Below are 23,611 nucleotides of genomic sequence, written 5' to 3' on the forward strand. Positions count from 1 at the left end.
CCGGGGGAGAATGAGATTCTGCCTCCCAATGGGGGAGGTGTCACCGGATTTGTGGACTTGAGTTGGGACCGTTGTGCCCTGGCCCCTTATTTGTAAAATGTGAAAGTGACCCTCAAAGCCACCCTAAGCCCCAGCCCCCACCCAGCCTTTCTGAGCACAGGTGCAGGGAGCAGGCATCAGAGCTGTCCTGTGAGCCGGGCCAGGCCCCAGACCTTGCCGTCTGGGGTCTGGGCGGCCGGTGAGGGGTGTGTGGAGCTGGAGGTACCTGTCAGGGTGGTGGGCACAAAAGTGGGGAGCAGAGCTGCTTGCACCAGGGGCCCAGCGGGAAGGTGATTTCAGAATTGGGACAAGGCGGGAAGGGCATGTGAGGGAGAGGATGGTCTGGGCAAGGCTGCGTGTCCCACTCCAGACCTCATCCATCTCACCCTACATGTGTGCAGATGCCCAGGCAAAGGCAGGAGGTCGGGTAGAGTTTCATCAAAATGAGGGAAAAGCATTCAGCGGGACCCACCTGTAGATGCTCCTCAGCCTCTCTAGCTGTGCTAATAACAAGAGCTCATATGGACTGTTGCCTCCTCTTTTGTAGTCTGTCTCCCTGCTTTCCACATTCCAACTCCTACTCTTACAGAAGTTCCAGAAGGAAGGAATGTCATTTCTTCTGTTTGACATTTGGAGAAACTGAGACTCCGGGCCGTTATGCACTTGTCCCTGGTCTTGTGGTCTGTGAGGAAGGGCTAGCATCTGAACCCAGGCAGTCTGGAGGCATGCCTACCATGCTGGCCAGCGCTGCACGGCCCAGTGCCCAGCTTCCCCACCTTCACTCCGGCCCACACCTGGCCTCCCAGACCAGACCAGCGTCTTTAGTGAGGACATGTGGGGCCTGTCAAACCCTAGGCCTTCACAGCAGTGAGGGACGAGGCAGTTAGAGTGCCCTGTGCCCCTGACTGATCGCTGCCATTCACCTGCCTCACAGGACACAGTTGAATCTTGATCAGAACTGATGTCCCCCTAGATGGTCCGATATTAACAGGCAGGGAGTGGGGCGTAGACAGCAGCAGCGCCGGGAGTCCTCCGCTCTGGCCCCTGGGCGCACTGTCAGGCTGCAGGTGGGCAGGCCAGCCAGGGAAGGGGAGGCAGGCAGACCGGCCCCCTGCATTTTCTCCTGGTTGCTGTCGGTGGGGGAGAGTGGGTCAGTGGACCCACAGACCCCTGAGGGGTGAGTGGGAGCCTCGCTGTACCGTCTCTGGAGGTCATGCCCCTACAGGTCCTGGGCGGGGGCTCCCGGAGCTTGGTGGGGTTCTCCCAGTTTCCCATCAGCATGGACATGGAAAGAGCTGAAGAGACGCTGGGGTCCCCCCTGTTAAACGATGGCCTCCTCATCCCCTAGGCCAGGGACGAGAGAAATCCCAAGGCTGCCACTCTCTTTTTTCTCCTCTTACTGAGTTTTGTGGAGGGCTTTTCACCCCCATAATCAACAATCGCTTCTCAGAAGTCTGAGAAGAAAAGGCTCCTGCCCTGGAGGAGTTTTTGATCTGATGGGAAGTTGGGGCGCAAACACACGGTATTCTCGTGTTGTTACTAAGTCGGTCCTCCGCTATCTATCCAGCGTCTGCTGTGTGCATCCACACACTCATGGACCCGAGGGGCCCTCGGAGGCAGGACGGAAGTTCTCAGTGCCCCAGAGGGCCAGCTTGCTAGGTGTGCAGAGGGTGAGCCCCAGTGTCCAGGATGGAAGGCCGGCCCTGGGAGGAGTCAGGGGTGGGATATGGCCCTGGTGTTCCTTGGAGGCAGTGCTGTGGAGGGTGGGGCCTTCGGTTGAACTACAAGGTTTGGTTTGGGTGGGATTTGGGTGAGTGGCCCCACAGAGGGCCCAGGGCACAGGAGGAGGACAGTGAGATTTCAGCAGCAGGTCCTTCTGGAGGAGCAGGGAGAAGGTAGGTCGAGGCCCCATCAGAAGCATCCTGGTGGAGTCGATTCTGTGGGTGGCAGGGCAGCATTGAAGTCAGGGAAGTGACATCATGAGAGTTCTTCCCATAGACATCTGTCAGTTGCCTGTTGGGGGCCCTCACTGGGCACTGAACAAACAGCCTTTACCTGCAGACCTCACAGAGATGCAGAGGAAGGAGCTGAGCTCACCCTGGCTGAGGCTGGGCAGTGGCAGAGCCTGGCCCAGGACTGCCCCTTGGGGAAGCCATTTGGGGCAGAGCGATTTCCTCAGGGGATTTGCCTTGAGCTCAGCCAACCAACACCCCTATACTATTTCTGCAGCTCGAGGTGGGCCCACAGTCTGAGGACTGACTTTCTGTGGCTGCTTAGCAAAGTATAGTAAACTCAGTCACTAAAGTGACACAAATGGTTCTCCTACAGTTCAGAGGTTAGAAGTCCAAAAGGGGTCTCACTGGGCTAAAGTCAGGGGGTTGGCAGGGCTGGTTCCTTGACTTCTCCAAGCTTCTGGAGGCTGCCCGCCATCTTTGGCTTGGAGCCCCTTCCAGCTTCGAAGCCAGTAGCATTGCGTCTCTATGACCTGGCCCCCACAGTCACGTTTCCCACTCACCACCGTAACCCAGGACCATCTCCCCATCTCCAGGGCCTTGACTTAATCACACCTGCCAAGTCTCTTTTGCCAGCTAAGGTCACATTTCCACAGGTTCCGTGGATTAGGGCAGACACATTTTCAGGGCCATTATTCTCCCTGCCACAACCTGGGTAACCAGTTGGCTGGGCAGGCAGAGGCCAATAAGGAGGGACAGAAGAGAAACCCAAAGGCCAGGGATGTGGGGGACCCTCCCCACCCCAAGAGGAGGGAATGGACCAACTGTAACCTTACCACCAAGGGGCAGGGAGCGCAGGCCAGGGGTGGCCTGGGGTGGGGAGGGAGGGTGCGAGTGCGAGGCAGAGACCTGACTTCGGGTGAGCGCTTTTTCGTTCTGAAGGTTGATTTGCCCAAGAGAGTCTCTGTTTGCAGCACTTAGCAGCAGCCTGGGCAGTGGGACCCCCGTGGATGAAGGACCCCAAAGTTCTAGGAAGGTGCTTTGCGAAGGGACTTCTTTCTGGTGTGGACTGTGGGTCGGGAACACACTCTGCAGCTGATTGATGCTCTTGCTCCGTGAGAAGGGGCCTCTGGGAGAAGCATCACTTCGGCCCTGACCAGAGAGACCTTGTATATTTTATAATTAAACAGATTCAAGCCCTGATTGTGTCATAAGTATGGACAGTTGGCTGTGAAAGGGGCAGAACTTTCCGGAGTGGGCTCAAAGGGTGTCTTGGTATTTATGTAAGTGGTATTGGACAGTTTTCCGTCTTGGCCAGCAAAGCCGGTCCTTTGCAATCACCTGTAGTTGTGGACTCCCTCCCCCAGCTGTCTGTCTGTCTTCCTGACATTCCGAGGCCACATTACCCAGCAGTGGGGCTTGGCCTTCTGGTCGGCGAATTTGTTTGGTGAACACGTACCGCAGAGGAAAGCAATCAAAGCTCATGTAGTTGTATGCGCACTGTCTCGTCTTTAGGGAGAACCATGCATTTGGGGTCGACCGGGCAAGTCTAGGAAATGTAATGGCCAAACAGTACCTTGGTCATTCATGACTTTGGTCCTGAACGTCCAGGGCATTGAGTCTGACATGACAGAATTTTGGTGTGAGAATTGGTCGGTCTTAAGGGCAGCAAGCTGGTGGGAGGCCGAGATGGGGTCCTCGGCTGCCTTTTTTGTCCCATCTGGCCTTCTTGTGCACCACCATCCAGCTGCCTGCACCTGGCCTCAGGGAAAGCCCGGGCAGCCTCCAAGTCCACTTCCAGCTGACAGACAGGTAAGGCCAAGTGACTTGCCCATGACGGCAGGCAGCATCCTAAGTGGCCCTGCCTCTGGTTGTCCAGGGAGCTTGCTCCTGCTTTTAGGATTCAAGCTCAGCATGTTCTCTCTGAGGCCTCTGCCATACCCCTTGCTCTGCCAAAATTAAAATGGTTTTAACTATAGACTTAATTACATATTTATTATGTTAAAGTATGTATCATATAAAATTTGCCATTTTAATCATTAAGTATGCAATTCAATGACATTAGTTACAGTGTTATATAGCCATCACCGCCATTTATCTCCGGCACTTTTCCATCTTTCCAAACAGAAACCGAACCCTTTCAGTAACAACCCCCACTCCCCTCCAGCCAGCTCCCAGTATCTACTTCCTGTCTCTGCGAGTTTGCCCGTTCCGGGGGTGTCCTACAGACAGAGTTGCACGAAAGTTGTCCATTTGTTCCTGACATCTTTCAGTCAGCATGATGTTTTCCAGGTTTGTCCACGTCGTGACGTGTGTCGGTGCTTCCTTCCTTTTCACGGCTGCATACTATTCCATTGCCCGGACTAGTCGTCACATCCGTGACGTTTCTTGAGCGGTCACTCTGCACCTACCTCAGCAGTCACGGTGTCCCTCTGATTTAGATGCAGCCTCACCCCATGTTGTGGATGAGAAAGACGACGAAGAATTTACAGAGTTAAGCAATTTGGCCCCACCCACCCATCTAGCCCCCACCGAGCTGGGACACGCCCAGATGGTTGAACTCCACACCCCATACCTTAAGCCCCCCAGCTGGCCTGCCTCTTGTTTATTTGGGGGTGGGGTGGGGCTGCAGGAAGGGGAGACACAGGCTGAGGAGGTGCATCCCGGTGGCTGTCCCCGTGAGCTGGTGCTGAAGGACTCACTCACCTCTCTGGCCCCTGGGGTGGGGTGGGAGCATTCGGCTAGAGGGTCCAAATGTGGCTCTTCCCCAGGGGTTACCTTTACCTCCTTCTCGATATCCTTCCCCCTGCACAGGCTTCCCACAGTTCCAGCTGCCGGCTCTCTGAAGTGACATCAAACCTTCCCAGACCCATAGGGCTCGGCTGACACCCCCTTCCCTCTCACCTCACATTGCGCCTTGGCGCGCCGGCATCAGGGAGGTTGCCAAGCCCGTTACAGGAATGTTATGGTTAAACCTCCCAAGTCGAGACCAAGACCATGTTGCATTTTATGAGCCCAGCAGAGTGGTGCCCTCCACAAATGTTTGCTAATAACCCAGGCAGCTGGCAGAAGCAGCCTGCACAGGGTGTGTGTGGCAGGGGGAAGGATGCATGGAATTCCTCGGGGCCATTGAAGAGCTGCTGGAATGGGGGTGTCCCCGGGAGGTGGGTTCTGGGGGTAATGAGTGGTTTCCAGAAAGTGCAGTCTCCTCCTAAAAGTCTGCCATTGAACACAGACTCTTTCTGCCCTCACCTGCACAAGCCACACTTTAGATAAAATGGGACAAGCGGGGCAGTGGCGGTGGGAGAGATTAGGTTCATCTCAGGCTGCCCTAAATGAGCAGCGGAAAGGAAAGCCAGTGAAATGGCATTGCCAGGGCTAAGCTAGGCTTTCTCCTGAGCTGTGATGTTTAGGTAGCGACAGTGCCTCTTGATCATCACCCGCCTCTCCAGCTCTGCTGCTGTCTGTGTCTCATCTCTCTGTGTCCTTGAAGTGAGGCCCCTTCTCCCTGGGTCTCCTCTCAGAGCAGTGCAGAGGGGTCTCCCTTCGGGAAGCAGCCCAGCCCTTGTGGAGCCTCCTTCCGGATGCCACAAAGGCCCTGGGTGTCGGACCCTACTATTTGTCTCATAGAGGTGGCACAGCCAGGAGCCCACAACCTCACCCCCACCCTGCCGCCCACCTCCAGGCTCCAACGGTCAGTTCCGGTGCAGACCAGCCTGCACAGGCCACGACAGCAGGAGGAAGGAACAAGCTGGCCTGGGTTCCATGACCCGGGCAGGCGACTCTGTCCACCTCGGTGGACCAGATCACGAGAACCAGCAGAGCTCTCCAGGCGAGGACCCTCCCAGATCGCCCCGCTGGGCTCAGCTGGAAGCGGCCCTCTGAACAGCTGGTAATGGCTGCCCCAGATCTCCAAATCTTCCACCTCCAATTTCCCGTCTTAGAATGTCACCTGGGGGAGGAGACATAGCCCAGGAAGGGAGAGAGGAAATAAAAGGGAGAGAGAGCGAGCTCAAACGCACACTGTAATCTTCGCTCGGTGGCTCAGCTTTCAGGAGCCCCAATTAATCATTATTAATTTAATCTGGGATGACTCAGAGCCGTCCTGACAAGAGATCAGCCACGATTTATCCCACCTGCTCAGGGACGACCTTATCAGAATTCAATGAATTCGTCATTGCATTAAGCAAGGACCCTAATGACTCTCTTGTCTGCGCAGTTTACTGAATGACCACCAGCCGCAAATGACTCACGGCCTCCCCACCCCCTCAGTGCTGCTGTCAGAGGTTTTCATGGACAGCACAGAAGGGGGGCTAGGCTCAGGCAAAGGACCAGCCTGTCCCCTTCTCCAGCGTAAAATGAGAGCATAATTTTCTGCTCTGCTGCCAGCTGCTTCCAAATGCATTTGTGCATCAGAATCGCCAGGGGTGCTGGTTGACAGTGTGGGTTACAGGGCCTCACGCCCAGAGCTGCCGATTCAGAAGGTGTGGGTCGGGGCCCAGGAATCTGCATTTTCCACAAGCACTCCTGGTAATTCTGATATGAGGGCCCTCGTGTCTCAGCCTGAGAGCACTGTGAGCTCTTTGAGGTAAGTTCCAGACCTTACCCATTGTTGCCACTTGGTGTATCAGGCAGGGTGGGTGATGCTAGCTGCTATAACAAATAGCCCCAAATCTTCCATGGTTAATACAGAATCATAGTCCAATAGGGTGTTCAATAGAACCTCTATGAGGTGGTTCAGGGACTGCTGTCTCTTGAGGTCTCAGAGTCCCCTGCTGCTAAGTGGGAGGTGGTACAGTGGTAACACCACTTCCACCTGCATCCCACTAGTCAGAGCTAGCCCTGTGGCCCCACCTAGAGGTGATGGGGTGGAAAACTTTGCTTATCTATGTGTCCAGGAAAAGGAAGTGGTTTTGGTGATCATCAGCCTGACTCTGCCTCACCCGTGGCCAAGCAGGGTGCCCAGCATGTGCCTGGCATTCAGACGAGGTGGCCAAGTGCCTGGAGGCTTGCCATATGGCGGTCACTCTGATTTGGCTCATCTTTGGGACTCCAGGATACGCTCTAGCCATGGTAATGCTAAGGTTGGGGAACACCCTAGAAGTGAGGTGCTTTGGGTTTCAGGTGCATGTTTCAATGCTAAATCACTACCCAGATGTTGTCGGCGTAGAAGCCCATCCTGATGATGTTACTACTCACCTTTGGGCAGCAGGTGGTGGCTGTCGTCATTCCCTACCTGTCCCTCTGATGATGCTGCATGGCTCCCCCTTCTGTAGAGAGACCTCCCTGTCACCGGAGGGCCCTGAGATGCCCTCTGAACCCGAACTAGCACCTGTGGTAATAATCCTAGGAGCTGGCACTTAGTGAGAGCTTGCTGCGCGAAGAGGATCACACGGACCCTCACAACCACCCTGGGTGGCAGGTTCTACTGTTACTACCATTTTAAAGACAAAGAAACTAAGGCCCAGAGACGTGAAGCAGCCTGTCCAAGGCCACACAGCTCACAAACTGCAGAGCAGTTTACAAATACAATGGCCAGGAACAGGCCTCCTGCGCTCCAGGAAACCTGGGGAAGGTGACTTTAGCCTGGTCCCGCCCCGGTTTCTCCACTGGCAAAACAAGGATGAAGACGAGGGTGGTTGTCGGGATTAAATGAGAGGTAGTGTGTAGTGCCTGGCCCAGGGCGAGTGCCCAGTACAGGAAGCTGCTGGGCTGGTCATAGCCCCTGCTTCCACGTGCTGGGGTCTTTCCTCAGGAGTCCCTCATGAGCTCTGAGCGTCAGGGCTGTGCCCTGCACGTTTCCACGCACTCCTTGGGGCTGGCCGGGGCATCCTCACTGACTGGCTGTGGGAGTGCACCCTCCGGGCTCCAGACAGGGAGAGCAGGACGAGCAGTGGTCCTGGGGACAGGAGAAGATCCCAGAAATGAGAGTTTGACAAGAGAGAACTCAGGAAGTGCCTTCAGAGGCCCTTGGGGCAACAGTGCAAGCTTAGAGGACAGGGGGATTGCTGTGTGTCCTCTGCATCAGATGTCCCAAGTCAAGGACTGTCAGAGCACAAAGGGGCCTCAGAGATGGCCTCCTTGTTTCACAGTGGGGAAACTGAGTCCCAGGGGCCGGAAGGGACCAGTCATCCGTTATTTTGTGAGGAGCCCTGAGTAGCCCCAGCTGATGTCTGGGCTGGTTGTCTGTCCTGACAACTGGGCACTCAGGTGGGGGACCCTCTTTTCAGAGGTCACTGGCATCCGCTGTGCCCGGTGGCTTGGGCTCCTGGTTCACCTCTTTGGGCATTGCAGGTGAGGCGGGGTAGTCTCAGGGCAGCTGCATGCCAATGCAGGAAAAGCACCAGGCCGTGGCTGCAGAAAGGACAGGGGAACAGGGGCTTTCGGGATTGAAACTCCCACGGGCAGCTGCCAAGTGGGGGTCCCATTGCCTTGAACCAACCACATCTGGTGTCAGCTGAGAAAGTGAAAAACTGCCTCCTGGCAGCTGGGCCATGACATCCCTGCTGAATGTAAGTGACACTGGCAGAGTACAGACAGGACAGGCCCGGGCACTCGTGACCTCGCTGGGAACAAGGCAGCTACAAGGTGACTGAACATCGCCTCCCATTGGCATCACGGACTGCTGCTCCTTAGCCAGGACAACTCCAGCCTCCTAGAAAAACTTAAGATCCCCCGTCACTAAACAGCCTCTGCTTTGGAACAGCATCTAGCCCTAAGTGGGGCCCCGTCCCTAAAGCCTGCTTAGGGCCATGCTGCCCAACCCAGTCCTGTCAGAGCCGCCCCCTCCACCCATGGTCCAGCCCTGCCCCCCTTATGGGACACGCTGCATTCCCCAGGCTCTTGCCACTTGCTGCAGGCCGCAAGATAAACCTAACCTGCCGCCCAGGCGGGCCTGCTGGTGGCTCGCCCAGGCCAGGCTGCCCTGGGGGACGGTGGGGGGCGGCGCTACGGTTCTCCCACCCAGCAGGGACTGAGGAACAGTGGTCCTGGACTCCACTGCACGTGATGACCACCTGGGAAGCTTTTAACAAAACACTGATACCCTGGCCCTGCCCAGACCAGCTAAACTGGAATCTCTGACCGTGGACTTCAGGCACCAGTGTTGTGTAAAGCTCCCCTGTGATTCTGGTGTGCAGCCAGGGTTAGGAACTGCCGTGCTAGAAGAAAAGCGAGAACCTTCCTCTGATAGTTTATTGGCCGCCAATATCCCTAAAGCACCCTCCGGCTCTGGCTCCGCTCCTGCTCAGCTACATTTCCTCATCCTCGCAGCTCAGGGCAGGGATGGGAGAGCAGATATCAGGCTCTGGGTGGCTGACCCGCAGACCAGGTCTGGGGGAGGGAGGCCGGGTACCGGGAGCCACACCACTGGAGAATGGGGTAAGGGGTTGGAGACACTTCATCATGGGAAGTGCGGCTTCTCTTCCAACACGTGGGATGCAGGGTGCAGAAAATAAGTCGATCTATACTGGATGGAGCCAAGGGCTCCCCTCAGACTGGGAGTGGAGTTCCAGGAGAAAGACTTTGACTCAGTGGGGAAGGAAGTTTCCAGCCATTTTAGGCAAGCCAGAGAGTGGACTGCCTCCGGCCCTGGGCAAGGCCACAGGGCGGCGAGTCTGAGGGCATGGTGCGGTTGGCAGGTGGCTCTTAGGCCAGCCTTTCCACAGAGGGGAGCAGCCCTGACAGAGCTGGTTCATAAAGGGAGAGGGGTAGCGCGGGGACCTGGGTGCTCCGTCCCCGGCGCTGCTTCCCGTTGGGAACTGGGACACAAGCTCTGCTTTGGGAGAGAAGGAGGCCCGGTGTCCGAACCCAGCTCACACCATCTAGTATTTTAGCCCTGATCGCCGGGATGGTGGCCCCAGCACCTGGCAGTTCAGGACAGGTGAGGGGTTCTGCAAGGTGGACCCAGCATTGGGGTCTGGGTGGGGTCTGTGCCCAGTCTGCACAGACTGCAGCAGACCCCCTGCTCCCAGGGCTGGGGAAGTTCAGACAGGGCTCCCTGCTGGCCCACAGGGGGCTTCTAAGGGACTTAAGTGCTGCATACAGCCGGAGGTAGGGAACCTCCCAGTCACTTCCAGGGTGGGGGGGGCGGTTCTCTGCAGCAGCCACACCTTCTCTTGCTCCTTTTCTACTTCCTCTGGTTTGCTGGCTGCGAAGTTCTGAGCCATCCACGGCAGTGCCCTTACCTCTTCCACCGGTGCGGAGCGGGCCCACACCACCCTCAGGTCTGGTGGTTTCGCTGGGAAGACTCAGCTCAAGGCTGAGAGCTGTGATAGTCACGAGCATGGTTGGGGACAGTGAAAGGATTCAGACTAAAAACAGAGGCACGTGGGTGGCGGGTCCAGGCGGGGGCCAGACACACAGCTCCCAGGTGTCCCCTCCCCGTGGCGTCCGGACAGCATTGACGCCTCTTGGCAATGGTGGTGACACGTGCACGTCACAACCAGGATGTTCACCTGGCCCTCGGCACCCCGAGTTTCTTTCATCGAGACTCAGTCACAAAGACATGGCTGACCGCCCTCTGGAGGCGGCTAAGACCCTCACCGTAAGCTGCACCGAAGCACAGAGCACGGGGGTGGCCCAAGGGCCCAGGGAAACAGACACAATAGGCGCTGCTACCCAGCAGGCCGCTCCAGGGCCTGGAGGTCACCCTGGAGCCAGCGCAGAGCCAGACCTCTCTGGACGTGGTGCATTCTTCACTGCTTGCAGGTGCCTGGAGTCTGGGAAACTGGGATTCAGCTCCGTTGTAGCCGGTAGTGGGGTCTTGGTATGAAGGGAAGGGCATGGCTACTTCCTCTCCAGGGCGGTGCCAACGGTGTCCACCGCTTCCTCCAGGGCAGGAGGAAGGGCGCAGGAAGGATTTAGCCACAAACTTTGGGGAGAGTCTCGGCTTCCTTGTTTTTGAACTAGGATTTATTTTAAACTTTATTTATTTTTAGAGACAGAGAAAGGGAGGAAGAAAGAGAGGGAGAGAAACATTGATGTGAGAAACATTGATTGGTTGCCTCTCATACAAGCCCCAACTGGGACTGAACCCACAACCTAGGCATGTGCCCTGACAGGGAATCGAACCAGCAACCTTTCGCTTTGCAGGGCGACTCCCAACCCACCACGCCACACTTGTCAGGGCTTGAACTGGGGTTCAGAGCTGCTTCCTCTCTAAATTCAAAGGAGACATCTAAAGGAGCCCTCAGCTCTGAAGACTTCACCGCAAGTAACTGAGGTCTCAGCAGCGAGAGCCAGGGTGGGGAGGGCTGACCATCGCCACTGTCCCATAGGCCCTGAGCCCAGCTTCCAGGAGGACCCTGAAGGAACCTTTCGGGGCAGCCAGGAGAGAGGACACATCTTTAAGACACTAGATTGAGTGTCAGAACAGACTGCATCTCCGCTTCCCAGGCCTGTAATGCCACCCTCAAATCTCAGCACCCATTTTAAGCCACCAAGGGCGATGCTGATGACAGACCAGAATACAGGGGCTTCATTTAACCTGCTGGAGAAAACAGAACTGTCACCGTACCTGCTGCAATTGGTCCTTAATGGGAAATCTTTCTTATCTGTTGCTTATCCACCTTTTATATCTATTAAAACTGGGCCCCCCAAAGATCTTCAAGCAGCAAGGCTGGCTTGATGTTGCTGTGTATATCCAAAAAGAATGAAATACATACATTTTTAAATGCTTTTTCTGTGGAAGGCTCTCAGTAACACAGTTCTTGAATTCTGCAAGCCAGACTGTCTCCCTCTGTTTAGTCTAAATCAGCAAGGTTTTGACCAGAAGCCCTTTGGAGTGACCAGGGCAAGTTCAGCCGAAATCATATTTTCTGTTACCTTGACCCACAAAAGAAGTTTCCCCTCACTGGGAACCATGCTGCCTTGGATGGGGGTATTTCCGCTGACTTGGAGCTTTGTAAGTGTTCAGGTGGGGGCATGGTAATTAGGGAGAACTGATTCAGTTATGTGATAGGTCGTAAGTATGGCCGATCACGGGGCTCCAGGACTGGCCTGGGAGTTAGGATTTGATTCTGCAACCCTCAGAGGGGCCCAGGAGTCTGCATTTCTAACAAGCTCCCAGGGGATGCTGATGCCGTGGGCCTGGATCCCCCTGAGGATTGCGGCACTACACTTGGGCTGCCCAACAGAAACAGAACCACAGCCACACATGTAATGTCAACTTGTCGAGTAGACACATTTTTAACATAAGAAGAAGTGGGTGAGATTCATTTTTAGCATGTATTTTATTTAACTTGGCATATCTGAAATCTCATCCTCCCGGCTTGTGACTGGGGGCTGGGCAGGCCGCAGTCTGCCCTTCTGTGGCCCCCCAGGGAGCAGGCAGGAAACAGCGCCTGAAGCTGCCAGGCCCTGCCCACCCGCTGCCCCCTTCTCTGCAGGCTCCATTCGGGGCTAATGATCCATTTTCAGCTGCTGCTCTGCGAGCTGGCACTCGGGAGCATCTCTCTGCTGCAAAGCTGGGCAGCAGGCTGAGTCCTGTTTGCCTGGCCGGCTGGCGGCCTACAGTTGGGGCTTCGGGGTGAGGGGTGGACACGGCCGAGAAGCGCCCATTGTGCTCGCAGCAGCTGATGTGGTTACAGCTGGCGAAGAGGCGGGCGCCCCCCCGCCTTTGCCTGGGCTCAGGAACAAGCATCTCTTCTTACAAAAAAAGAAAAAAGGAGAAGTGACAGGGGTCGTGGCTGTGCTTTCCACATGACCTGCCCGGGAACAGAGCGCGTCTTTGTTAATCCAGCCGTCTGTCAGTTGGCCTCTGCATGGAGGCATAAGCCACTTAGCGCCACCTCACCCCTGACCTGCCATCGGGTGCTCAGCTGGGCTGGACTGGACTGGGGGGGCCTGTGGCCGTGTCCTGCGCCTCCTGCCAGCCTCCCAGCAGCTGCCTCCTGCAGGGTGGCCCAGACAGAGCTGCTGACAGTGAGAGGAGAGGACTCAGGGAGGGGCACGAGAATCGGGGGCCCTCTTGGGCCCAAGGTTTGGAGCCTGTAACTCCTATGGGCCTCTGCTTGCTAATCAGGGAAGTGGGAATAAGAGCCATGGCTATGCCACTGGATGGCTGTGAAGTTAAATGTGTTACTGTGTGTAAACCCACTGGCAGTACCCAAGAAATACTAGCTGCTTCAATGAAACCAGCATTCTCATTAACATTATTGTCATCCATCCTTTGTTTCACCACGGATCAGCCTTCCTTCCTCTCTTTCACCTTTCCCTCCTCTCTCTCCCCTTCCCCTTCCTCCCTCCTCATCACCCGCCATCCCTCTCTCAGACCCTCTGACCTGCACCCCACACCTCGTTCCTCCCCCTGCTCTCAAGCACCTAGGCACCATTTGTCAGCCACTCCAGGCTCAGTCTGTCCAGTAACAGGGGCGGGGCAGCCACGCCTCAGGAGGGTGGGATGGTGGCATGGTGGCAGCTGGAGCACGCCAGGCTGGGGAGTGGGTTCCAGCTCCACCTGGAAAGGGCGTCCAGGGAGGGTGCCTGGGCCGACTCTGGCCTGCGCTCCTCCCCAGCCCTACCCTGCGAGCTGCTTGTCTCCCTGGCCCCACTGTGCTTAGCACCCGAGACATGGCTGCAGATTGTGGGGCCAGGTGGGCTGTGCCCCTGGAACTGGGAGTGCCCCATACACTGTAAGAGCCTCCACACTGCTTGCAGCCTGCTTGGGGGGTTTTGGGCACCGCCCGGGGCACACCAGAGGGGCCCCATTTCCTTCAGTGCCCCTGTACTTCAGAACCTCCCAGGCAGGAGCAGTTTGAGGGAAATACAGCCTGGCCTGCCTCTCACCACAAGCTTCAGAAAGGGCAGCAGGTCTGTCAGGAAGACTTAGCTGGTCTTCCAACATCGGCTGTCTGACAGAGGGAGCACAGCTGGAAGGGGAGGAACAGCCTTCTCCTTGGTTCCATCCCCAAATTCCAAGGCCTAGCAGATGCCCCATTTCTTGGGCTCTCCCTGCAGCAGATGGCTGAGACCAAAACCCCACAGATGCTAGCACAGAGGAGGGGCCGCCCCACCCCCACCCCTGCCAGGCAGCGGGCTCCACAGGGCGTCTGGGGGCTCCAGGTGTTCCTTGACTGTGGCTGTATCCCTCCAATCTCTGCCTCCATCATCACATGGCCTCTCTTCCATGACTCTGAGTCCCCAAATCTCCCCGTTTTTCTTTTATAAGGACATTTGTCATTGGATTAAAGGCCCACCTCAATCCGGTCTGACTTTACCTTAACTTGATTCCATCTACAAAGACCCGGTTTCCAAACGAGGTCACAGTCACAGGCTCCAGGAGGACAGGCATTAGGTGAGGGGAGCACTGCTCACCCCAGTGCAAGCCAGAGGAGGAAGGGAAGGTCTCGTCTATCCACACTGAAACTGGCTTCAGAGAAGGGGCAGCTGAGGCCCCGCCCCCCACCTCGTGGTCCAGGCCTGGGTGGGCTAGAGCGGTTCCCAAGGTGCCGGGCCACTGAGCAGGAGATGAAGGGATACTGGGGCCACACTCCAATGATGCTCACAGAGACCCTGAAGACCGATACCCGGATGTGCGACCAGCGCCTAGACCTTGGCCATGGCTGGGGGAGTGGATCTGCTCCTGCCATTCTTACGAGAGGGAAGCCTGTGGGGCCTGCTGGGGGCTTTCTCAGAGGCAAGGAGCAGCCCGGCAATGGCCTCTGGTCTTTGAAGCCACAGCTGGGAGTTTGTGCTGCCCGGTGGGCTCTAGGTTCCAGCCCCGGCTCTGCGCCTGCCCAGCCGTGCCCACCTCCCCATCTGGGGAGGCCCAAGGTGGAGCAGGACACGAGGGCTGTCAGCCATCGATGTTTTTCAGGCAGCGCCTTCCCGCTGCCTGGCTTCCCAGGCAGGCCCCCCACTGCCCCGTATCTCCTCTCACAGCCCTGAGACACCTTGCTCAACCCTTGTCCCATGTGGTTCCATGTTGGGGGAGCTGCCCCACCTAAAGACCACCCTGGTGGGTGTCCCGGGCTGGCCCGCCTGATTGGGCCAGGGCCAGTCCGTCTTGGCCTTCTCTCTGTCATGGACAACGGCCCCTTTTGTGTCAGCTCTGAGGAAGCCAAGCAGAATAATCCCCCTTTGCCCCCAGTTCTCCTTCCTGTTCCCCCCTTTGCTGTGAGACGGTTTCCTGCCCTGTCGGTCACCCTGGGACAGCTGGAGGGCCATCAGGCCAGAGGAGTGAGGCCTTGGCCTGAAGCAGGGCTCTGGGGCCAGCCCAGGCAGGCACAGAGGGCTGGAGGCGGGTTGGCTCCGGCAGCCTCAGCAAATGAGTGAGGGAGCTGCCGGGCTGCTCTCGTGGCCACGGCCTGGACTCTGCCACCCTCCAGGCAGAGCTGAGCTGGCAGTGTCCACCCTGGAACCCCACACCTGCTCATCTGGGGGGTTGGGAGGCCAAGGGATGTGAACAGGTCGCAGCTGTGTGGGGGAGAGAAGACATACAACCTGGCTCACAGAGGGGGCCCCTCTTCTCCACCCACCCTCCACCCTGGTGGTGCCTTGGGGAGCTGAGGGAAGGAAGAGAAAAGGAAAAGAAGTTATTCTGCCAACTAGTGCCCCCAAATGGCCTGGACCCAGCGGCCCATCACACACCTCACCAAGGTAGGGGGCGAGAGCGCTGCCGCCTCCCTGGGACCCTTTGGAAAGTTCTGTGTGGTTTTTTTTTTAATTGATTACGCTATTGTAGTTGTCCCAATTTTTCCTTTCGGCCCCCCTCCACCCCATACCCCCACTCCCTCTGGATATCTCCCCTCCTTAGTTCAAGTCCATGGGTCATGCATGTCCTTTGGCTTCTCCATTTCCTATACTTACTCTTAACACCCCCCTGCCTACTCTGTATCTATTTGTACTTCTTCATCCCCTCACCTCTTCCCCCGTCCCCCCAGGCCCCTGCCCCAACTGGCCACCATCCCAGTGTTCTCCGTATCTATGATTCTGTCTCTGTTCTTGTTTGCTTAGTTTATGTTTTAGATACAATTGTTGATAGTTATGTATTTATTGCCATTTTAATGTTCATAGTTTTGATCTCATTTTTCTTAGATAAGTCCTTTTAACATTTCATGTAATAAGGGCTTGGTGAGGATGAACTTCTTTAACTTGACCTTGTCTGGGAAGCAGTTGATTTGCCCTTCCACTCTACGTGATAGCTTTGTCGGGTAGAGCAGTCTAGGTTGTAGGTCCTTGCCTTTCATGACTTTGAACACTTCTTGGAAAGTTCTTCACACCGCTCTGGGCATTCATTTTCAAGCTCACAACCTGTGGGTGGAGTTGAAGTGCACACAGCATGCTGTGACCGGGCCGAGCACTGGGCAAGGGCAGCTGGGGGCCAGATGGAGGATGGCAAGCACCGTGGGGCCTGGGGAGATGGCAAGCCTTGGAGGCAGCCAGGCTGGCTCTCCCACTGTCCCCTACACACGTGAATGCACACGCTCGCACGCGCACATGTGCGCAGACGCACGTTCACAGACACACACAGCCTCCCGAGCCCTCTCCCTCCTCCTCCAGCATGCTCTCAGGTGGCCCCGCCAGCCTCGGTCGTCTCTCGTTAAGAAACCCCAGAACACTGAACTGTCTGTACCCCATCGCTTGGGCCCCAGGTTGCATTTTTATCCTGCTGTTTCTGGAGTCTTACCTCCCCAGGCAAGACCCCCGAGGGCAGGCGCCAGTGTGGTCTCTGTTTCTTGTGTATCTCCCGGGGCATCTGGCAGGAGAGACAGGGCAGTTCTGGGGCTCGTGCTCCCCAACTAAGGATTCTGGGCCCTCACATCATGATCCAGACACAAACTGGCACAAGTCCCTGCATTTGCCGTATGCTGACTAGCGGAACATCCAGGACATTTCGGTTTGGTGGGACAACTGGTCACAGTGTTTCAAATCAGGGCCAGCTCGAAAAACCTGCCATGCGTGCCTGAGACAAAGCAGAGGCCCCGCTAATATCTGGGCGCCCAGCCCTGCCCACTCTCTCTGTCTCTAGCTTCTTCCCCCAAGAACTTCCAAGGGCACCTCTGTAGAGTTCGCTTTTGACAACTGAGGATGAGACAGAGGGGCGGGTTAACGGCAAGGGGAAGGGAGGCTGGTGGCCACACTTATCCTTGCTCGGCTTCGAGGGTCAAACAGCCCAGGCCCTTCTTTAAACCGAGACCCAGGGCAGGAGCGTGGGGACAAAGGCAGCAGTCCGGCCCTGCTGTCTGGTGTCTCGCAGCCTCAGTTCTGCTGAGACTCTCCTGCGTGTATGTCGTGATCGGAGGCGGTTTGCAGAGAGTCAGGCTTACTTAGAGAGTGGAGCCCACCGTGAGAACTTCAGGGAACGTGCAGGGATCGGAGAAGGTCTGAGATTAGCTGCCATCTTCTTAGAGGAGATACTGGCTTCCCTCACTTATTTGACAGCTAGTCACCGAGCCCAGACTGTGTGCTGGATGGAACTGAAATGCCGTGTGGCACATACTTATACCAAAAAGTGTTGGCATTAAGGCCGGAGAAGAGCAGCCACGTGCTTCAGGTATGTGTGTGCTTTGCTCCGGCTCCTCCTGGGTCAGCGCTCAGGGCCACAAAGTGTCCTGGATGGATGGATGGCAGAGGCCAGCTGATCTCCCTACTGGTTTCCGAAGGGCCACGTGACTTACTGGAAACGCCAGAGCAGCCAGTACCTTCTGGAGCAGGGCCACTGTACGGTCAAAATACAATGCCAGTCACATATGTATTCTTACGTTTCCTAGTAGCCACATTAAGAAAGAGTAAAAACAGTCTTACCGTAAGGAAAAAACATTTGTAACTGAGAGGAGATGGATGTTAACTAACCTTATTGTGGTAATCATTTCACAATATATACATATGTCAGACCATTATGTTGTGCACTTTAAACTGATACAATGTTGCCTCTCAATTATATCTCAGTAAAACTGGGGGACACGAGTAAAAGCAGGTGAAATTAATTTCAATATATTTTCTTTACCTCAACGTATCCAATATATTATCATTTCATTTTATAATCAATATAGTGAGTTGCTAGTGAGTTGTTCTTTTTTTCCTAGCACAGCTGTAAAGCCCGGTGCCCACTCACACATCTCAGTTAACACAGGTTGCATTTCTAGGGCCCCGTAGCTACAGGTGGCCCTCGGCCACTGTTTTGGATGAGCAGGTCTGGGGCCCACACCTCCTGACTCCTGGCCCGGGCACTTTCTCTCTTCCCTGGCGGATGCACACCTGAAAAGCACAATCTCAGTGTTGATTGGGGTCTCATCCCCTACCCTTTAGGGAGCTGCTCTGAGGTGAAGGGATGTGCTCATGACCACTGGCCAGTAGGGGGCAGTGGTAGGTCAGTGTCCAAGGTCTTTCCACAGACCAGGCCACCTGCAAGGACAGCAGGTGTCCTCGGCAGAGGGGCCACAGAAATAACCAGTGGTCTTTGCAGCAGATTGAGATGGCTGGGAACCCCTGCTGTGTGTGCCATTCTGCGTCCGGACCTTGAGGGGCTTTGCAGGTGTGACCAGCCGTAATGGCGCCGTGGCTTGTTTTCTCTGGGTGTCTTGGAGGTGGGAGGTGGCATCCTCGGGGCAGGATGACCTGTTCTCTCATCAGGAAAGTGGGGTGTGCAGAGCTGAACCCAGGCAGGTGCGAACGCCTGTAGTGCTCAGGTAACCCAGTCCAGCTTGGCTGCAGCCCAGAGAGGTGTGGGAAGGCTTCACAGAGTCTAAATATTGAATGAGCCACCACTTGAGTCAACGGTAATCACAGCAGGAGTCCCCTAAGTGGCGTCCTGGTGTGTCTGTCTGGGTCCTGCTGTCCCAGGACGTGGGACGGCCCTGCCTGCTGGTGGCTCTCGGTCTTTCCTGGGGCCTAAGGTGGAGGCTACGTTTATTCTTTAACCATTCTCTGCAGCAAGGTCTCTGGCACCATCTTCCATGTTGACTTATCCATGAGCATTTACTGAGCACCTACAGTGTGCTGCATAGGTACTGTACTACAAGGATAGCACGGGAACGGGACTGGACCTTGGTCTGTGAAGCTGGGGCTGACACTCCTCACACCGGGCCTCTCTTCTGGTTGGTCAGTACCTGCAGGTGGTGGACATTCGCTGTCTCCCGTGGGCTCACCACATTTCCCACCTGATGCTGCCCACCCTGAGGGCTCTCTCAGCCTTCTCTGACCAATGGCGCTGGGGACCAGCATCCCAGGAGCAGCCCCTCGGCCAGAAGCGCATAGCAGTGCACCCTCACCCCTCCTCCCACTCAGGTGGCACAACCTGATCTGCACAGACCCACGCCCCCAGACCGAGCCACAGTCGCCCACAGCATAGCCTGATGAGCAGCAGCATGCCCCACACCCACTCCTTGGCTTCCTGTCTCACCTCCCACCCCTTACCCAGCCCCTCCCAAATCAGTGACTCCCCCTCCAACCCTCATCTCAGGGTCCGCTGCTGGGGTTCCACTGAGACACAGGCCCTGTCTCACCAGTTAGGAGATGTTCGAATATCAGCCTGAGGCTGGGATTTCTGAGGAAGATAGGGCCCAAGCCAGGCCTCCAAAGAACTGGGAAGGTTCTAGAAAGCTGGAAAGGAGAGGAGTTGGCATGCCAGCCAGGGAGAAGAGCGTCTGCAAAGGCCTGGCAGTGGGAAAAGGCAAGGTTTGAACAGGGCAGGTGGGGGAGCTACACAGAGTCCTTCCCATGGTGGGGGGCAGGGACCTGCATCCAGGACGCTTTGGGACAGGGCACTCGCCACCCTCACCACCAGTCCCCTTAGGAGAGCCAGCCCTTTGCAAGAAGGAAGAAGGAGCCCTTCTTAAACAAGGGCATCTCTGTTGGGGGCTTGGCTGCCCCCAGAAGACAAGGCATTGAGTGCCCTGGGCCTGAGTTTTCTCACCTGTAGAACAGGGATGACAGTACGCTCTCTACCATGGGGACTGAGTGCGCGGTATGTGGGGACGCTCGGCAGTGGTGGGCACCCACAGAGCAGAGGCTGTCATCAGGCTCAGTGTCGGTGGTGCCGTTGGTACAACCACACCACGCCCGTCAGGCAGGCTCTGTAGAAAACCGCCAATGAGGATGTGGCTTCTCAGCTCCTCCCTCCCCCATAACCACCCCAAAGCGGGTGCCAGTAAACTGGGGCAGGGCGGGGGAGGACTGTCAGTTCTTGGGCTACCTCAGCTATTGGCTCAGCCGTGAGGTTGACCTCGGGCCTTAATGTTCTCACCTGCAAAATGGCCCAGCAACCTCAAGCATCCCTAAGCAACATGGCCCACGAGCCACTTGTAAGTCAGGCAGTGTTGTTAAGGAGCCAGCAGGGCTGGGGGTGGGGGGTGGGGGGGCCCAGGTGCTCATATGACCTCATTCTGTGTTCTCCCCTTTCCTTGATCCAGCGGCGGGGGAGGGGGGGTGCTGCGCTTGGGGCTGGTGAGGCCAGTGTAGGATGGGCTGACTCCCCAGCCACATCCCATTTGCGCTTGGTGATTGCCTTGCACGGTCTCAGATAGCACGGCCGTTATCACAAGCACTTTGCAGCTCAGCGAGCTGAGGCGCTACCCAGAACACATGTTCACGGCCCGTGAACACCAGACCCAGTGTTGCTTCACTCCGTTTCCTCCAAACGGCCCTGCGCCCTCGTGGAGACCTGTCCGGGGGAACTTGCACATGCTGCCTCGCACCCAGTTGTCTCAGGTGGGCTTTGGGTCCCAGGCATTTTTCATCTCCCTTGAAGGGCTTTTCACAAATCGTGTACATTCAGTAAAACAGTGTCAAACCGAACTGAAGCTGCATTTGTGGGAATGCCTAGCAAAGTGCCTGGCAAACATAAGGTGCTTAATAAATGCTTGCTGGGTCACTGGCTGGCCTTCCCTCCACCCGTGTCTCCATTCAAAGTGTGTAGCTGACGCTATCCAGCTGACTCATTTTTCCTTCGGGCTGTGTTCCTTTAAAAAAAAGATTATAGGTTCTCAGATGGCTAATGACAGGCTCTAAATTTTTGGAGGAGAAATTCTGTCTGGGAAACTTTAAATAAGGGAACAGGGAGAACCATTCGGGGCGGGGGAATCCACTTTGTTGCTGTTCCTGGGGCTGGGGGCCTCTGGAGGGGCCCGAGGTGGAGAATAGGGTGGGAGGCTGCGGCCTCACCCAGGCAGGACCCTGGTCACCCTCCCACAGAGGGAGTGGGCCCCAAAGATACGGTTGGCTTAGCAGACATGTGTCACCCACCCAAGGGCTCTTGGTGACCACAGACCATGAGCGATTTTCTTTTCCTTCCCAGAATGCTGCACCCATCAGCTTCCTCTGAGGCCAGGAGCCCGGTGTGGTGGGCACTGTGACGCGGCACAGCCCTTTAAAGTGCTGGTCATTCATGCCATGTTCACACTCAAAGTCCAAGTGGACCCCCGTCTCGCCCTGGGTAAAACCAGAGTCCTTCCCGGGTGTCTGAGGGTCCTGGGCTGCCCTAACAAGTGCCCACAAATGGAGGCTTAAACAAGAGACCTCTCCTTCCTCAGTCCCAGAGGCCACAAGTCCAAAGTCAAAGTGCCAGCAGAGCTGCGCTCCCTCTGGAGGCTCCAAGAGAGGACCCTCCCTTACCTCTCCCAGCTCCTGGTGGCCTCAGGTGGTCCTTGGCTTGTGGCCACATCCCCCCAACCGCTGCCTCTGTCTTTGCCTGGCCTCTCCTCTGTGTCTCTGTGTCCTCTTCTTATAAAGACATTTTCACAGGGTTTAGGGCCACCCTAATCCCGTGTGACCTCATGTTAACTAATTACATCTGCAAAGACTCTATTTCCAAATAAGGCGACATCTCGAGGTTCCAGCAGGGGCAGGAACTAGGGGGAATGCTATTCAACCCAGCACACTTAGCCTGTCAAAGTGAGATTTGACTCCTTAGCTCGCTCTCCTGCCTCCTTTCCTCCTACTCTCTGTGGCTGCCTCAGCCACACACGCCTTCTTGCCACTCCTCCAAAGCACCTCAGGGCCTTTGCACCTGCTGGTTCCCCTCCTGGAAGGCACTCAGACCTCCTGTCCTCATTTCCCTCGGGAGGCTCCTCCAATGGCCCTTCCCAAAATAACACACTCCATCACTCTTGACCCTCTTTATGTGGTTTAGTTTCCTGCCTGCTATTTACCCCTGCATGTCATATGTTCCATGTCATATCACATTGTATGTATCACATATCATAGAACTCTTACTGCCTTTAGGAGTCTGGAAGCTTAGGGACCTTGTCTGTCTTGTTCACAGCGGTATCCTCGGACCAGTTCCTGGCACATGGTAGGTGCTCTAATCTGTAGCCTCAAAGAATGCTCATATACTTCAAGGGTTCAGGCTTTATGGATACCACGGTGTCCTTAAAATAATGAGTTTTTCAACAGAGGGGCCTTGGGGGCCACAGGACAGGGAAGAGAGGAAATGGGAATCAGAGAGGTGAGCTCCATGCTCCCCACCCCTAATGCCTGAGCTTATTCTGCTTTTATCTATTTCTCTTTTGAAAGAAAAGTGAGGGAAGAATTCCACTGCCTGCAGCCAGGTGAATCTCCCATCTAGAATAACAGCCCCGTTTTGCAGATGAGGACAGTGTGGCTCTGGGAGGGGTCAGGGACACACCTAAGGTCCCTGAACGGGCTGGGTAGAGCCAGACCTGGAATCTGGCTCTCTGGCACCAGGGCGGTGTCCCCACACCAAGCCTGACTGCAGCTCCCCACTTCCTGGGCAGCCTTGGGTGACCGTTGCTCAGGGCTGGCACTTGGTTTGCATGGGAAGGCACCCGGGGCTCTGCACCCAGCAACTTATAGGTCAGAAGGGCAGGTTGGGTGGACCTTCCCAGCCTCCCAGAGCACGGCGTCAGTTTCCAAGTTCAACATTACCGTCTGCCAGAGGCCAGCTCAGTGTCACGTGACACACGTTCCAGGAAACAGAGCGTCCTCTCCCATCCCTAGTCTGATAGGGGTCAGCGTCTCAAAGCTGGGGGTGCAGGGGCAGGGGAGCAGCCCACCCAGAGTGGCGGAGAACTCCCTGAGCCTTCTGGAAACATTGTAACCGGCGGCCACACTGTTTGCACTTCCAAACCCTATTGCAAAGAAAAATAAATACATAAACCTAATCAGACGTGAACTTGCCACATGCAGTGACCAGTGGACTGTTTATATTGCTATTGTGCCAACAGCTAACATTTATGGGGGTCTGCTGGGTCCAGGCACCGAGCTATAGTGCTCTTGGGACATTGCTCTCAGCTTGCAGACGGCTCTGCATGGGAAGGAATGTGTCTCCATTTTACCTTTGAGGAAACCAAGGTTCAGATGACGCTGGGGCCACTGCTGGTGAGGGACCCCTCAGAGCCCCCCGGTTGCTCTGAGGTGAAAAAGCTCAGCTTGTTGCCGCAGTGTCTCCCACCTCCCAGCAAAGCTGTTGAAAGAGAAAACAGAACAGTGCCACGCTGTCTGTGGCCTGTAAGCATTTGCGGTTCAGGGCGCAGATGGAACCTCAGAGGACGGCTTGGGAGCTAATGCCAGGTAGGCCTGGAGCACCAAGGAGCACAGTCTCTGAACCCAAAGCGAAGTCATGTGGTCTGGCAGGCCTTTTTCTGCCAGAACACAGAGAGAGTGGGAGACGGTGTTCAGTGCCAAAGGCATGGCATTTCTGGAACCTTCTGATGGTTGCT

At 56.0% G+C, this 23,611-nt stretch overlaps 1 protein-coding gene and 1 long non-coding RNA gene across 3 annotated transcripts in view; one reads left to right on the top strand and one right to left on the bottom strand.

The window, feature by feature from the left end:
• Nucleotides 1-23,611, top strand: part of GSE1 (Gse1 coiled-coil protein) — a 411,107-nt gene that overhangs the window by 102,863 nt on the left and 284,633 nt on the right. The gene's annotated exons all lie outside the window — the stretch shown is intronic.
• On the bottom strand, nucleotides 15,995-21,665 carry LOC128779599 (uncharacterized). The gene is made up of 3 exons (XR_008425659.1): nucleotides 21,546-21,665; nucleotides 16,621-17,652; nucleotides 15,995-16,244 (listed from the first exon to the last, which is right to left on the bottom strand). It is a non-coding gene; the product is annotated as an uncharacterized lncRNA (long non-coding RNA).

This window comes from Desmodus rotundus, chromosome 12 (assembly GCF_022682495.2).
Source record: "Desmodus rotundus isolate HL8 chromosome 12, HLdesRot8A.1, whole genome shotgun sequence".
Taxonomy (NCBI): domain Eukaryota; kingdom Metazoa; phylum Chordata; class Mammalia; order Chiroptera; family Phyllostomidae; genus Desmodus; species Desmodus rotundus.